The sequence below is a fragment of the Pleurodeles waltl genome, chromosome 6 (genome assembly GCF_031143425.1).
Source record: "Pleurodeles waltl isolate 20211129_DDA chromosome 6, aPleWal1.hap1.20221129, whole genome shotgun sequence".
NCBI classification, from domain to species: domain Eukaryota; kingdom Metazoa; phylum Chordata; class Amphibia; order Caudata; family Salamandridae; genus Pleurodeles; species Pleurodeles waltl.
Window position 1 is genome coordinate 605,303,216 of NC_090445.1, and position 13,578 is coordinate 605,316,793.

Genomic DNA, 13,578 nt, shown 5'->3' on the forward strand with positions numbered 1-13,578 from the left:
CTTTCTCAGATGAGGATGGATTATCTCTAGGAGGTACTGCAATGGTAGAAGCCCGTTGCGTTCTAGGTGTCAAGAATAGAGGAATACGAGGAGGTGTTCTCAGAGATGGGAGGTGGACGGTTAGGCTGTGTGAAAGATGGTGTCTTAGTGGTTTCTGGGTATATTTTAGAATAATCTTTCAACATGCCCTGAAGAGGTCTTGGAACAAGGATAAATTAACCTGAACCATGCCTTCTTGGGAAGGAGAGTGGTTATAATGTTGGAAATGTTGCCCATATTAGTTAGGCCGTTCAGAGTATTGCGTCTGTTGCGGTATGTAGTAGTCCTCATAATAATGTTCATCATCCTCCTCCTGATACTAGACAATGAGCTCACAAGGGCTGTGGCCATTCCAAATGGACCGTCATCATCCGAATCTTCCACATCAAGAAGGTCACTTGGAGGGAGATGAGACCTTACTTGGTGAAGGGTGCTTTGAAAGCAGGAATTGTTTAGAGGTTTTCACTCTTGTCAACAGTGTCCTTGACAATATCATCAAGTCCATGGTTGTGCTCTTTTGTTGCAGGAGATTTTTTGCTGCTTTCAACTTCGACAATGATGTCTTCATGGACGGGCCCTTCGTCGACGGTGGTAGCATTGTCTGCTGTCATGCTGTAGTCAATGGAGCTTTCGTTGATATTTTCTCAGGTGGGATCAATGTAGCCACTGCCGATCGACATCACCATAGTCACCGTAGACACCGCTGTTGTTGTCAATATTTTAAAGCAATCTTAGACTTGATCGTCAACGCTTCTGAGAAGGACTTCTCCGGGCATACTCCCATTTTAGAAGAGGAAGTGATAGGTTTAAACCTAACAGTTTCTAAGGAGAATTTTTTTTTTCTCTTCTTGTGAGAACTGTCTCCATCAGACTCACAGTGGGTCTTTTTCAAGGCTTTTCTAGACATCTTTGATATTTCTTGGTCACATGACCTTTCCCTTTTACATGACCTCTTCTGAGACTAAGAAGAGTTGTCACTATCTTTTTCTTCAGAAAGAGGAGATCTTTTTAATTCCAATTTCTGTAGCCTTAAAATAAGCCTCCTCTCCCTATCATTTAGGGTTTTGGTGGAAAAGGTGCAACAGAACTTGCAGTCATTTACCTTGTGGGTAGGGTGGTGGCATCAGATACAGTCCTTGTGTGTCTCTTCAGAATTAGGTCTCTTCTTCCCACAGGTGATACAGTGACTGAAGAGCCCTTCCCTTAAAGGCTCTGACATGATAGCAGATAAAAACCGCTGTCATTATGGTTGAAGAACTGAGGGGAGTATTCTAGAGGGTGCTGTAGCCTGATTGGCTGGAGTTCGGTTCCTTTTAAATTATATTGATATGTTAAGAAAGTGAATGTTTCATTACCATTGTAGGCTATGGTAATATTATGTACTGCATTATTATGGTACCCTGGGACTCCCACTTTGACGACAGGGAATGATTCAAGCATGTGAATCTATGAATAATCCACTACTGGCAATCTTAGATTATTTGAGAGGACAACCATTCTAGTACTAGTATCAGACATAAAAGGCCTGGCCTGCAAACAGGACCTAGGGCTATTATGTTATAAGAAAAACTGTTGCAACTGACATTCTCTGATAGCTCTGGGCTTAATCTTTTAGTTATGTCTTCAAGACAAAAATCTGCTGTGGGCCACTGAATGTAAGGGAACACCTGGCTGCAGCACCCTAGTCTTCACTGAAGGAAGTGTATATTCTTTCAATCCCCTGCAGACATCCATGTCTTCTACAATTCTATAGAAGATTTTAACTTAGGAAGCTCTTCTCTGTTCTCCTCCTCATTAGGGTATGTATCCAGGACCCCAATGACAGTGCAAAAATAAGGAGAAGGACACGTAAACAAAATGGAGGTACCAAATGTCTCAGATCTGCTTTAACAGACACCAGGAGTACTGTATGGTAGTCCCCGCAAAGATTGTCTCCTAAGGCAACACTGTGTCAGTACCCTTGATGTCTAAGATATGACTTTAGATCCCTCCCAGGCAACAGATTCATTTGTTTCCAAGGACACACCAAATTAGGGAGTGCAACAATCCACCTAAAGTCAAATCCACTGAGTAACAAAGAAATTAACTTGAGGTTTCATATGTTAGCTTGCCATAAGTGCCAGCAGATGTGGCTGCCATTGGGAACAAACTTATGTTGTATTTTTTTCTAGCAAAACTTGTCAGCTAAGTTCTTGCCTTGTACAAGAAAAACAAACTTATCACGTAAAGGTAAGAGTATCACAACTAGTTGCAAATGTAGGTCCTGTGCATTTTTGCATCTGTTGACAGTGAACATGGTGGAATCAAGGTTGGGTTGGGATCCGCTCAAGCAACTCAGAAATCATCTCACAGTACCCAGAATAACTAGTTTCTTTCAGTATTAGGAGAGGTGCAGAGAAAATTAGGTCTGAGCACAATGCCACAATGCCACTAAAGTCCTGGTAAGTATTTTGCCTTGGTACACACCAGGTGTCCAATATGACACGCTATAGAGTGTAGATCTAGAAGTAGACCAGGAAGAAATACTTGAAATGGGGGGAATAACAATAATGTCATGCTTTGACTGACTCTAAAAGTAAGCATCAGTGGAGCAAGCGTGAGGGGACATGAGTAAAGGTTCTTGTGAATTTAGGGACATGTGTCAACTAAGAAAGAACCCCATAATTAAAGATGATATGCACCAGAAGGTTTCCAGCAGTGTTGGTGCTACTAACTACATGAGATATGATGGACGGCTACCCAGAGACAATGACTGGAAGTGGTCATAAATAAAGCAACAATAAAGTGATCCCTTTTCTCACAATGCTTGGGTCTTTTACTCCCTGGCTGATTTGCTTTGTCAACAATGATGCAGATATAAAAAAACATTGTAGGCCAGTCCCATGTTTTAAAGTCCGATTCAGGATGCTGGCTCTAGGGCACTACAAAACTTAGCAGGTTTGCCTCAGAAAGGGCTTTTACTCAAAAGTTTATTTGTTTTGTACTCCTTGGGCAAGCCACATTCAAAACATAAAACCGCAAGCTGTGAAGTCACATCCCATTACCTCAAGTCAAAAAAATGGACTGAGATGAGAGCTGGTCGACAGATAAGGGGAAAAGTTTAAGGGGAGAATACACCCAACCGCCAAAAATGTAACTTGCTGTGAAAGATATTTTTGAGCGCCTTGGAAATGCCTGCAGTCTGGAGGGAGATGGAACTGCAAGTACTGCTATGTCCTACTACAAAGAAGAATTTATCTTCACAGTACTTAGGACAAATGGGCTGAAAAAATGCTTTGTCTGATTTGTGAATTTATACATTTAAACCCTCATTATGACAATGGTGGTAAAGAATGAGTTACTTACCTTCGGTAACGACTTTTCTGGTGGATTCATTAGCTACCTGTGGATTCCTCACCTAATGAATACTCCCATGGCGCCAGCATTCGACGGAAATCTTCTTCCTAGTCTCTGCACGTCGACGAGGACGTCACTCTAGCCCACGCGATGCCGTCTGACGTCATACAGGCAAAAAGAGGTCCTCGACGACGTGCCGACGTCAGTACCAACATTTTTTACGTGCATGAGAACAACAACCCAATGCAATGAAAGAGCAAGGCAACATCCCATAACCTTGTAAAATACACAAAATTGCAATGAATAGCTGTAAATTTAATATAACTCTCTCTTTTTTTTTTTTTTAAACGAACAAATATATGCAAATCATGTATATACACAAAGATATATACATATATATATACAGATAAATATACACAAGTATCCATATATACAACATCTATTGCAACCTTGAAGACCAAGAGGAGCGCACTCAAGGATTACTTGGTAAGACCAGAAAGGCAACGGGGAGGCGGGTGGGACCGTGAGGTATCCACAGGTAGCTAATGTATCCACCAGAAAAGTCGTTACCGAAGGTAAGTAACTCATTCTTCTGATGGATACAACTACCTGTGGATTCCTCACCTAATGAATAGAGTCCCAAAGCAGTACCACGCCCTGTGGCGGGTGCCTAAATGGTCAAACCAAGAAATCCTGCAGCACTGACCGTGCAAAATGGCCGTCCCTTCTGACCTCAGAGTCCAAACAGTAATGTTTCGCAAAAGTGTGAAGGGACGACCAAGTTGCGGCCTTGCAGATGTCGACCACAGGAACACCTCTGGCCAAGGCCGAAGTGGCTGACTTAGCTCTGGTGGAATGAGCTCTAATGCCCTCAGGAGGATCCTTCTTTGCCAAAGAGTAACAGATTTTAATGCAAAGAACAACCCACCTGGAGAGTGTTCTCTTGTGGGCTGCCTTTCCTCTCCTCTTGCCCACGTACCCGATGAACAGCTGATCCTCCAGCCTGAAATCTTTTGTTCTATCAATAAAGAAGCTCAACGCCCTCTTTGGGTCCAGACGGTGCAGTCTTTCTTCCTCTTTAGAAGGATGAGGCGGAGGATAGAACGTGGACAAAGTAATTGTCTGAGCCAAATGGAACGGTGAAACAACCTTCGGGAGGAAAACAGCCTTGGTCCTCAACACCACCTTATCCCCATAAAAAGTTGTATAAGGGGGCTTTACCGATAAGGCCTGCAACTCACTCACTCTCCTTGCAGATGTTATAGCTACCAGGAAAACTGTTTTTATAACCAAATACCTTAAGGGGCAAGAATGCATAGGCTCAAAAGGAGACCCCATAAGGAAAGTCAGGACCAAGGACAAATCCCATTGCGGCATAACAAATGGTTTTGGAGGATATTTATTTAGAAGACCTTTCAAGAATCTGATAACAATAGGGGATTTAAATAACGATGGTTGGTCTGGAAGACAAATGAAGGCTGTCAAGGCCGACAAATAACCCTTAATGGTAGCCACTGCACAACCTTTCTGCACTAGAGACAGAGCAAAAGACAAAACGTGCGATAGATGAGCATGTAAGGGATCAATCTGCCTCTCTCCACACCACGCAACAAATTTAGACCACCTATTAGCGTAGATAGATTTAGTGGAGTGTCGCCTGGCCGCTAATATAACATCCACTACATCAGGCAGAAGAGAGAAGGAACTCAGGTTGCCCCGTTCAATCTCCAGGCATGTAGGTGCAGACTCTGGAGGTTGGGGAGTAAAACCTGCCCCTGCGACTGCGAGAGGAGGTCTGCCCTGAAAGGGAGACGGAGCGGAGGGCACATTGAGAGTTGGAGAAGGTCGGAGTACCACACCCTCCTTGGCCAATCCAGAGCTATTAAGATGACTAGCGCCCGGTCTTGGCGAATCTTCCTCAATACTCGAGGAATCAAGGGTATGGGAGGAAACGCGTAAAGCAACTGGCCGCACCAGGTTATTTGAAACGCGTCCCCCAACGCTCCCTGCATCGGATACTGGAGGCTGCAGAATAACGGACAATGCGCGTTCTCCAGAGTGGCAAACAGATCTACCCGAGGAAACCCCCACCTTTGGAAGATCAAACAGGCTTGATCTGGATGGAGACGCCACTCGTGGTCTGCCGAGAATTGGCGACTGAGACCGTCCGCACGTACATTCAAGACCCCGGCCAGATGATTTGCTACCAAGCAAATCTGATGGTCCTTTGCCCAGGACCATAGTCGAAGAGCTTCTCTGCAGAGAAGGTACGACCCTACTCCTCCCTGTTTGTTTATGTACCACATCGTGGTAGTATTGTCCGTCAGGACCTGTACCGACTGACCACGAAGGGAAGGGAGGAAGGCCTTGAGAGCCAGACGTACAGCCCGTAACTCTAACAGATTGATATGAAACATCTGTTCCTCTGGAGACCAAAGGCCTTTGATCTCCAGATCCCCCAGATGAGCTCCCCACCCTAGAGTGGAAGCATCCGTTATGACCGTGGCCACTGGTGGCGACTGCGCGAACTGCTTTCCTTGTGAAAGATTGTTGCTCGCAATCCACCACTTCAAGTACACAGCAGCATCTCTGGAGATCTTGACAGCACCTTCTAGATCTCCTTTGTGTTGAGACCACTGCCTTCGGAGGCACCACTGAAGAGCCCTCATGTGCCAGCGAGCATGCGTGACCAACAGAATGCAGGAGGCAAACAGACCGAGCAGACGAAGGACCTTGAGGACTGGAATTACCTCTCCACTTCGAAACATTGGAACCAATTCCTGAATATCTTGAATCCGCTGAGGCGGAGGAAAGGCTCGACTCAATGTTGTATCCAGTAATGCCCCTATGAACAGGAGGCGCTGAGAGGGCTCCAGGTGAGATTTGGGCTCGTTCACCGAAAAGCCCAGGTCGAACAACAACTGAGTTGTTGACTGCAGATGATGCAACACAAGCTCCGGAGACTTGGCTTTGATCAACCAGTCGTCCAAGTAAGGGAATACTGCTATCCCCTTCCTTCTGAGCTCTGCCGCAACCACCGACATCACCTTTGTGAAGACTCGAGGTGCTGAAGTAAGACCAAACGGAAGGACCGCAAACTGATAGTGCTGCGATCCTACCACAAACCGGAGATACTTCCTGTGTGACTTGAGTATCGGGATATGAAAGTAAGCATCCTGCAAGTCGACAGACACCATCCAATCTTCCTTGTTCAACGCCAAAAGCACCTGAGCTAGGGTCAGCATCTTGAACTTTTCCTGTTTGAGGAACCAATTCAAGATCCTCAGATCCAGGATTGGTCTCAACCGACCATCCTTCTTGGGAATCAGGAAATACCTTGAGTAACAACCTCGACCCCTTTCCTGCTCTGGGACCAACTCCACCGCGCCCTTTGAAAGGAGGACTTGTACCTCCTGTTCTAGCAACAAGAGGTGTTCTTCTGAACAATAAGATGGGCGAGGCGGGATGGGGGGCGGGAACTCCCGAAAGGGAAGGGTGTAGCCTTTTCCCACAATACTGCGAACCCAAGTGTCCATTGTAATAGTCTTCCACTTGCGGAGAAAATGCCGTAATCTTCCCCCTACAGGAGAGGAGTGAGTGGGAAATGGTGGAAGCCTAAGGCTGCTTTCCCTGCTGCACCCCTCCAGAGGACGAGGAAGAGGCAGAGTGCTGCTGAGAGGCTCCTCTGGTGCGGGCCCTACCTCTCCCTCTAAAAGATCTATAGGGATGGGAAGAGGCAGGTTGCTGGAATCTCCCCCGAAAGGAAGAGGAGGAAGAGCCACGCCCAAATCCACGAAACCTCCTGAAAAATCTGGAAGAGGCAGAGGAAGAAGGAGCTTGGAGCCCTAACGATTTGGCTGTGGCCCTGCTCTCCTTAAATCGCTCCAAGGCCGAATCTGCCTTGGCCCCAAACAGTTTGTCCCCATCAAACGGGAGGTCCAATAGGGTTGACTGCACATCCGCAGAAAACCCCGAATTACGGAGCCAGGCCTGTCTCCTTGCCACCACAGCCGTGCCCATTGCCCTAGCCACCGAGTCGGTCGTGTCCAGCCCAGACTGAATAATCTGGGTCGCGGCAGCCTGGGCGTCCGAAACCACATCCAAAAGACCCTGGGGAAGCTCCGTAAATGATGACGAAATGTCATCCAAAAGAGCATGGATGTAGCTCCCCAGAATGCAAGTTGCGTTGGTGGCCTTCAACGGCAGACTGCAGGATGAAAAAAAATTCTTGGACTGTGCATCCAGCTTTTTCGAGTCCCTGTCTCCAGGCACCGTCGGGAAAGATCCAGGCGCTGATTTTGATGAACAGGAGGCTTGCACCACCAAGCTCTCCGGTGTAGGGTGTCTAGAAAGAAAGCCAGGGTCAGATGGCGCAGCTCGATACCTCCTGGCCACAGCCCTATGAACCGCTGAGGAAGATACTGGCCTCTTCCACACCTCTAGCACCGGATCAAGCAAAGCCTCATTAAACGGCAAGAGAGGCTCCGCTGCAGCAGAGGCCGGATGTAGCACCTCCGTTAGAAGATTCTGCTTTGCCTCTGCCACCGGCAAAGGCAGGTCCAGAAAGTTAGCTGCCTTCCGTACTACAGCGTGAAAGGAAGCCGCCTCCTCCGTATATTCCCCTGGAGACGAAAGATCCCACTCAGGGGAAGTGTCCAGCCCACTGGCTGTATCTAGACCATGCAGTCCATCACCAGAGTCCTCCAGTTCTCCTTCCTCCAGGACTCGTTGGTACTCCTGCTCTTCCAATAGACGAAGAGCCCGTCTCCTCGAATGTAGCCTCTGCTCGATACGCGGAGTCGACATGGCCTCCGCCGAAGTCGAAGATCGGCGCCGATCCCCAGAAGCAACCGACGCTGCGTCCGGCGCCACAGGCAACTTCGACGCCGATGAAAGAGCAGGACGAAGAGAACTTGTAGCAGATGGACCCACCGGAGTCACAGGACGAAATCCCGACGTCGACGGGATGGAAATCTCCGGGGCCAATCCCTCTGAAGCCACCGGAGCGGCCACCGGCGCCGAGCCCACGTTCCCAAAAGGGAGAAAGGGCATAAAGGGTGCCGGCCGTAGAGGCACAGGATCACCCAATGAAAAGGCCAAAGGACCAGCCGGAGCACCCCCTGGAGCCATCTGTTGGAAGATGGTATACATCGCATTTAGGAATGCGGTACTATCGGCTCCAGGGGTGGGAAAAGCCGGATACTGGGGTGCCTGTATCGAAGGCGACCCCGACGCCGGCCTCGACGTCTGCGACGCCGGAGACAACACAAGAGGCTGCATCACCTCAATCACCGACGCCTGCCCAGGTGAAGTCGGTGACGCCGGAGAGGGCAACGGCGTCGACGGATGCGGCGTGACCGTGGGACTGACCTCCCAAGTCCTCCGGCGCCGATCCGAAGGCGACCTGGAACGAGTCTCCTTGCTTGAATGGCGCCGTGAATGTCTACGGCACCGGGAGTCTCGATGACGCCGATGCCTTGGCGAAGAAGACTTCTTGTGATGCTTTTCTTTCTTCGACTTCGCCATAAACAACTTAGCCTCACGTTCCTTGAGGGCCTTCGGATTCATGTGCTGGCATGAATCGCAAGTTGAGACATCATGGTCGGAGCTCAAACACCAAAGGCAGTCGGAGTGAGGATCTGTAACTGACATCTTGCCCCCACACTCTCGACAAGGCTTGAAACCCGACTTTCTCTGCGACATTATTACTGCAGAGAAGGACTACGCAGCAAAAAATACACTGTAACCACAAAAGTAACAGTTGCTCCCTCGAAGATAACCGTTTCGAATGCACGGAAAAAAGGGAACTGATGTCGGCACGTCGTTGAGGACCTCTTATTGCCTGTATGACGTCAGACGGCGTCGCGTGGGCTAGAGTGACGTCCTCGTCGACGTGCAGAGACTAGGAAGAAGATTTCCGTCGAATGCTGGCGCCATGGGAGTATTCATTAGGTGAGGAATCCACAGGTAGTTGTATCCATCAGAATCCCACTTACTGCCCTCGCTGACTGCCGCCAACTTACCGCCGCAGATATCCGTTCACCATATTATGACACACACACACCAATCTGCCACATACACAAATTCGCCCCTCCAAAGGTCAGTGATAAAGTAGCGGTATCAAAACCCACACCGTTATGCCAACAGAACAACACCCATCACATTATGACCCACGAATCACCACGGCGGACGTTCAATGGCGGTAAACCATTGGCGGTACATACCGCCGCGCTCAAAACAGAAACACACAAACAAAACACCACCACATTGGTCAATTTAAATAACACACACACCTGACGCCCATGCACACCACACCCACACCACTATAAAACACCCACCCACAACCCTTTACGAATACAAACCATTGACACGAGACAGACACCAAGACCACGGACAAAACCAGAGCCACACACTACTTACACCTATACACCACCCATGCACCCCACATCACACACCCCAACACATTACCGTACACACCCCACACAATACCCATGGCACCAAAAAGACACCCCCGATTCACAGTTTAGGAGCTAAGGATCATGGTGGAGGAAATCATCAGTGTAGAGACACAGCTATTTGGCGCACAGGCGCAGCAGATATCTATAGCTAGGAAGATAGAGCTATGCCGGAGAATCGTGGACAGGGTCAACGCTGTGGGACAGCACCCAAGAATAAGGGATGACATCAGGAAGAGGTGGAACGACCTACGGGGGAAGGCATGTTCCATTGCAGCAAGAGACCAGCTCGCTGTACAGAGGACTGGCGGTGGAACCCCACCACCTCCCCCACAACAGCATGGGAGGAGCAAGTCTTGGCAATCCTGCATCCTGAGGGCCTGCCGGTGTAGGAGGAGGAATGGACTTTGGTAAGTCAACTCTCTACTACTACCCCCCTAACTGCATGCCATCACATACCCCCGCCCTCACCCTTATTCACATCACTCCACCACGTCCCACACACCCCACCATCACATCTCACTCATCCCAATGCCAAGCCCTGCATGCCATACCAATGCATGGACACCACTCACAGCCCTGCATGGACACCTAACACTAAAGCATGCACACTAGAGAGAATCAGCCATCCCACCATATACCAACTTACACAAGTGAAAGCTGCCAGGGCAAATATAACCAAAGGGTGCAAGCCATGGGTGCACAATATGTCAGACACAGAAACAATAACACATCATTTACATCCCCACAGGTACCCCAGCCAATGTCACCGGAGAGGAGGTGCCAGCACTAACCAATCCACCAACAGAAGAGGCCCAGTGCTGACAGCAACTCTGGTCTTCAAGATTTGGATGACCAACCTGGCCCATCAGGCACCTCTGGACAGCTGGTCACCCAGGCCCAGTCACACACCACAACAGAGGCTCCCCCATCAGTCACCACAGCACCGACCTAGCGTACCCATACCTCTGTCCCCGGGACACGTCAATCAGCCGCGTGTCCACCTCTACATGGACCCCAGGCCACACCTCACACACAAGACAATCTGGGACCTGGGGACTGACCCCAGTGGGTAACCGTTCAGGGGAGATGCACAGCCCACCAGGCTGGGAGGACTGCTGTGTGCCTGGGGGAGGACTGGCCCAGGGAACCGACTCTCCAGGAGGCACTTGCAGAGATCCTGGGAGCATATCAACATTCCCAAGACACGATGGGCCAGATCCTGGACAATGTGCACAAGAACTGGCTGTAGGAGGGACAGTACCAGGGGATCAGGGAGGACTTGCAGGCCATTAACAACACCCTGGTCTGCATAGCAGGGGTGCTGGCAGACATGGCCAATATTATGAGGGAGGCAGTCACGCAACACCAGGCCCCTGCCACTGACATCTGAACAGCGTTCCACCTCTGCTGCCGCTAGTGGCCAGGAGACCCCGCCACAGGACCAATAGGGCACCAGCACCCCTCCCTCTGCAGAAGGTGAACCACCCCGCAAACGTTCCCTGCGATCCAGACAGAAGCCAGAGACACTTGACAAGACCCCTGCCAGGAAATGAGACTCTCCTGATTGTCACCCTTGTGTCCCACTCAGTCACCCTGTCCCCTTCCTATGTCCCCTTGGACAATGCACCTGTGCTACAGACTGGAACAATACCCTGGACTTTCCTCCATCATCACTCCATCCCATTTCACTTGCCCATCAATATTTTAGCAATTCAATAAACACCCTTGCAAAAAAAAGAAGTATGGAGTATGTCAAATTTTTCAAGTATGTATTGATTTAAACAGGTACAAACATTGCACTTCAACTGTACAGAAAATGAGCATAGGTAAATGACCTGTAGCTGGCTGCAGTGATCACATCAGGAGCATAGGTGAGGACACCAACACCCGTAAAATGAATTGCTAAGGGTACAATAAGTGGGCATAGAGGTGGGAAATAACAGCATGCCAGTGCCACAGAAATTCCAAAATATGTAATTGAAATGTGAAGTAACACTGTCTTACCTGTGTGTCATTGGAAGTATTGTCTGATGACTGATGCCCTGTTGTCCTCATCCTCATCCTCTGCCTCCTCATCCTCACTGTCCACAGAATGCCACTATTATCTGGCAGACCTTCTTGGGTGAGTAGCACAGGGATCCACCGGTTAGATGGAGGCACCTGAACCTGGCCTTCAGGAGGACAAAGGTCCTTTCTATTATCCTTCTGGTTCGCCCATGTGCCTCATTATAACGTTCTTCTGCCCTTGTCCTTGCATTCCTCACAGGGGTCAGCAGCCCTGATAGTGTGGGGTAACCAGAGTCACCTGCAATATTGGTGACAACATTTAGCCACACACTATCCCATATGGCCCACACCATACCCATACACCAACATATACTGGGTGGGGACCCTGGCTCACCTATTAGCCACACCCTGTGCCTCTGTAGTTGGCCCATCACATTTGGGATGCTGCTATTCCTCAGAACAAAGGAATCATGCACCGACCCAGGATACTTAGCATTGACGTGGGAGATGTACTTGTCCGCAAGCACACCATCTGTACATTCATAGAGGGAAAACTCTTACGATTTCTGAACACCTGTTCATTCTGGCAGGGGGGGGGGGTTCAAGGACACAAATGCAATATGTGTTCCATCAATCGCCCCAATTTTGTTGGGGATATGTCCCATTGCATAGAACTCGGCCTTCACTGTGGCCAAATCTTCAACCTGGGGAAATACAATGTAGCTGCTGCACATGTTTAATCAGGGCAGACAAGACTCTGGTCAACACGTTTGGGAACATTGGCTGTGACATTCCAGCTGCCAAGCCCACTGTCACTTGGAAAGAACCAGTTGCCAGGAAATGGAGCACTGATAGAACTTGCACAAGAGGGGGGATCCCAGTGAGGTGACGGATAGCAGATATCAGTTCAGGCTCCAACTGGGCACACAGCTCTGTGATTGTGCCCCGACACGTCTATAGGTGAGGATGATGTGCCAGTCCTCCATTGTTGCCAAGTCCACCAGGGGTCTGTACACGGAGGTATGTCTCCATCTCCTATTCATCTGCAGCGGTAGCAATCTATGGGGCAGAAGATTGAGGAGCCGCTCACTAACTGAACAATGGGGCTACAACAGAACTTTGCATGCTGTTAACTTGTAATGGGTAAGTGTGAATTGTCCAGTATGTCCAAAATTAACCAGTGACGCAGCAAATATCCAGGGTCGGCCTACCCCCCGGACATGGCATCCGCCTGTCCTGTGTGGAGGGACAGGTGGAAGTGAGGTAATTCTGCTGACGTTGTGCGCTGTTGCGGGAGGCGGTCGTGAACCGCCTTGCAACTCCTCATTGGTTAACACTGGGCCCTATGGGTTACAGTGGCCAATGGTGATCTACGCCGGCGGTGACGGTCTGCGCCACAGTGGACATGACCGCCATTTTCTATCTGATTCCTCACTTGCTATCTGATCTTCAACAGGAGAGGACCTACACTGCATGTTCTGCTGTGACCTGTGTCTGGAACCTACCATGGCGCGTGTTACTTGGGAAAGGGCCCCAGCCTTCACTTCCACGGAGTTGGAGAGACTGGTGGATGAGGTCCTACCCCAGTAAGGACTGCTGTATGGGCCTCCAGATCAACAGGTGAGTACACTATGGGCATGATGCATGTGGCATGAATGCATGGAGTGGTGTGTGAAGGCCTTGTGTAAGGGGGTTGGGGGATGTGTGCTGCGCCATGTATGTGCAAATGGTGATGTGA

General features: G+C 49.2%; 1 protein-coding gene across 3 annotated transcripts in view; it reads right to left on the reverse strand.

Annotated features, from left to right (window-relative positions):
* Window positions 1–13,578, reverse strand: part of PSRC1 (proline and serine rich coiled-coil 1) — a 353,925-nt gene that overhangs the window by 87,155 nt on the left and 253,192 nt on the right. The window lies entirely within an intron of this gene.